This window comes from Neltuma alba, unplaced genomic scaffold, assembly GCF_004799145.2.
Source record: "Neltuma alba isolate B1F8T4 unplaced genomic scaffold, ASM479914v2 tig00010964_pilon, whole genome shotgun sequence".
NCBI classification, from domain to species: domain Eukaryota; kingdom Viridiplantae; phylum Streptophyta; class Magnoliopsida; order Fabales; family Fabaceae; genus Neltuma; species Neltuma alba.
The window spans coordinates 29,465-33,292 of NW_021635730.1; positions in this window are offsets into that span (position 1 = coordinate 29,465).

A 3,828-nucleotide genomic window follows, 5' to 3' on the forward strand; every position below is an offset into this window, starting at 1 on the left:
ATTTGTTCCTTTTGGTTTACCTTACACCATTTCTTATTTTAAGCACTATGGAAGCCTTAAAACATTGAAAAACTCATCCTAGGGTTTAGTCATCAACTTGGCCGAAAAGAATACTCAAAGAAACAACCATGAAAAATACTTTAAAACAACCTATAATCACTTGCAAACACTAGGAACTAGCTTGTGTTGTTGTGTCTTAACAAGTGTGATGAACAAAACTCCCTTCCCCTCTAAATAATCAGTTCGGCCAGTGTCACATCCAGTACTATGATAATTAGGAATAAAAAATATTCTTGAATAATTAAAGGTCAAAAGTGGCAAGGAGAAATAGAAGAATTTTGGTGGAAAATAATTATTATAGTTTTCCAATCCAATTATGAAAAGTTTGACTAATTAAGGAAAATTGGTCAAGAATAATTATGAAAAAATATTTCCGAGCCTTAGAAAATTAAGGAAAAAATAAGGACAATGTTCCTTGAGAATTATATGGGATTATAAATTTGGTTTTATGACCAAATTACCCTTAGAGAAATTACAAAAGAATTTAAGGGCGATTTAAGCTAGTTTAAGGTCTTTTATTTGGAAAATTCTAAATAAATATTTTTAAGGACAATAAAATTCCAAGAAAATTCCTATGATATCCCAAGGAATTATAAGAGATTATGAAATTAAAAGAAGACCCTCAAGTATGCAAGATATTTCCCAATTCCTTTGAAAAGAGGAAAAATCACTAAAGAGAAGGAAAATAGTTTTCCTTTTTATTTAATTATTGGGAAATTAAATTTGAGACAAAAAGGGCAATTTGGGAAGATAAAAATGAGGAGAATAATTTATGGATCTGACAAAAAATAATTACAGAGGCCATAGCACTGTAATTATAGAAAAGAAGTTAAACTCGGAGTAAAAATGCACTGATAAAGCAAGGCTAGAGTCTTGCAATTCAAATTGTTCACTTTTAGCCATATGTCAAGCCCCTAATGGAAAGGATATAAAGCTTTCCAAGTTTCAAGCTACCAATGGAGAGGATCTTGACTTTGGAATTTAATTCATTATGATTTAAGTTAATTAAGAGAGAGGATTAAGACTAAGTAAGCTTTTGACACATGGCATAGCATTAATGTTGGTCGGTGAGATATTTTTGGTGCCTTAATGAGCTTCTCCTCCCCTATTTTCTGAATATGTTTTGGCCAAGAGAGAGCTTGAGAGGAAAAAGAAGAACTTCAAAGGAAAACCAAGGAGAAAGGCATCAACTTTAAGTATACAGGTGAGATCTAAGGTAAGTTTTTGGTTCTAAGTTGTTCCTTACTTTGTTTGCTTGAGTTGTATGGTTAGAATTTCCGGTTCTCCCCTTTTTCTTGAGTTGGCCGAAATGTTTATTGAGTGGGGAAGGAAGTTTGGTTGTTAAATCTTGCTAGAACACTTCAAAGTATGATAGATCCTAGTGGTTACAAGTGGTTGTAGGTTGATTTTGGAGTGCTTTCTTTGTTGTGTTGCTTGAGATCCATTTCGGCCAAAGCAAGATCTGGAACCTAGGATGTGTTTTTCAAATTTTTGAGGCTTCCATTGTGTTCAAAATGGAAAATGGTGTAGGGTAAACCTAAAGAACAAGTGTTGGAAGCCATAGAATCAAAGTTGTAATTTTTGGAAAGTGAACCATAGTGATTCGGCCAAGCTGAAACTAAAAGAAAGAATTTTATTTTGTTAAATCCAAGTAGATATTTGGAATCTACATGAAAAATCATGTAGGAAGGAGTCAAAAGAAAGTTTTTAGGGTTTGTGGAAACTAACTCTAAAAAATTCAAGAACAAAAATGGAAGCTTTAAGGGGTTTAAGAGTTACTTGAATTATGTTATTGATTTTTATAAGGAATGGTTGATGATTGTCACATCCAGTAATATGGCAATTAGGAATAAGAATATTCCTAAATATTTAAAGGACAAAAATGACAAGGAAAAATAGAAGAATTTTGGTGGAAAATAATTATTATAATTTTCCAAGCCAATTATGAAAAGTTTGACTAATTAAGGAAAATTGATCAAGAATAATTATGGAAAAATAATCCCGAATCTCAGAAAATTAAGAAAAAATAAGGACAATGTTCCTTGAGAATTATATGGGATTATAAAATTGGTTTTATGACCAATTTGCCCTTATAGAAATTACAAAGGAATTTAAGGGCGATTTAAGCTAGTTTAAGGTCTTTATTTGCAAAATTCCAAATAAATATTTTTAAGAAGAAAAAAATCCCAAGAAAATTTCTATGATATTCCAAGGAATTATAAGAGATTATGGAATTAAAATAAGACCCTCAAGTGTCTAAGATTTTTCACAATTCCTCTGAAAAGTGGAAAAATCACTAAAGAGAAGGAAATTAGTTTTTCATTTTATTTAATTATTGGTAAATTAATTTTGAGACGAAGAGGGAACTTTGGGAAGATAAAAATGAGGAGAATAATTTAGAGATCTGACAGAAAATAATTACAGAGGCCAGAGTATTGTAATTATAGAAAAGAAGTTAAACCAGAAGTAAAAGTGCACTGATAAAGCAAGAAGTAGAGTCTTGCACTTTGCTTGGCCCACAAGTTGCCACTTGTCAAGCCTTTAATGGATGGTAATTAAAGCTTTCCAAGTGTGAAGCTACCAATGGAGAGGATCTTGACTTTGGAATTTAATTACATTATGATTTAAGTTAATTAAGAGAGAGGATTAAGACTGATTAGGCTCCTGACACATGGCATATCATTAATGATGGTTGGTGGGATATTTTGTGAGCATTAATGAGCTTTTCCTCCCCCATAATAAGACTTCATTTCGTGCTAAAGGGGAAAAGAGAGAGAGCAAGAGTAATTTTGTGAAGAGATCAAGCAAAAACAAGCATATTTGACCTTCCAACTAAGATCCAAGCTTGGTAAGTTGTCTTAAGATGTTGCTTGCTTTGTTTTATTGATTTGTATGGTTGGAAAAATCACTTCTTTTCCCTTCTTGTCGCTGGCCGAAATGGGTATAGTGTAGGGAAGGAGGTTTTGTTGTTAAACATAGTTAGAACACTATGATTTAAGATGGTTTCAAGTGGTTTAGTGTTGTTTTGAAAAGTTTTTCATGGTTGAACTTCATGAGGTTTGGTTCGGCCAAGACCAAAACTAAACCCTAGGATGTGTTTTCCAAAGTTTTGAGGCTTCCATTGTGTTCAAAATGAAAAATGGTGTAGGGTAAACCTAAAGAACAAGTGTTGGAAGCCATAGAATCAAAGTTGCAATTTTTGGGTTTTGGACCCTAATGGTTCGGCCAAGCTGAAACTAAAGGAAGGAAATTTATTTTGTTAAATCCAAGTAGATATTTGGAATCTACATGAAAAATCATGTAGGGTTGAGCCAAGAGGAAATGTTTAGGGTTTATGGAAACCAACTCTAAAAATTCAAGAATAAAGATGAAAGCTTTAACGGATTTAGGAGTTACTTGAGTTATGTTATTGATTTTATGAGGAATGGTTGATGATTCTTGCTGCCCTTTTTGTGGATTGCCATGTTAGGGTTTGGCACTTGTGGAAGCAAGAAGGAACAACAAGAAAAACAAAAAGCATTGGATCAAGGTAGTGGGATCTAATTAGCCATTAATGTTAACTTTGCATTGTTATTTATGGCATGTATGCTTGCTATTATATGGTTGAACTATGATGTTGTGATATGGTTGCTCCTTGTATTTGTTGCCATGGCCTTGCATGTTGAGGTTGCCTATTTATAAAAAGATTAGTTCTCCTATAATAGCTAATGTTGAAATGCTTTATAATGATGCATGTTAATGTTTTGGTTGATTGATCTTGCTACTGGG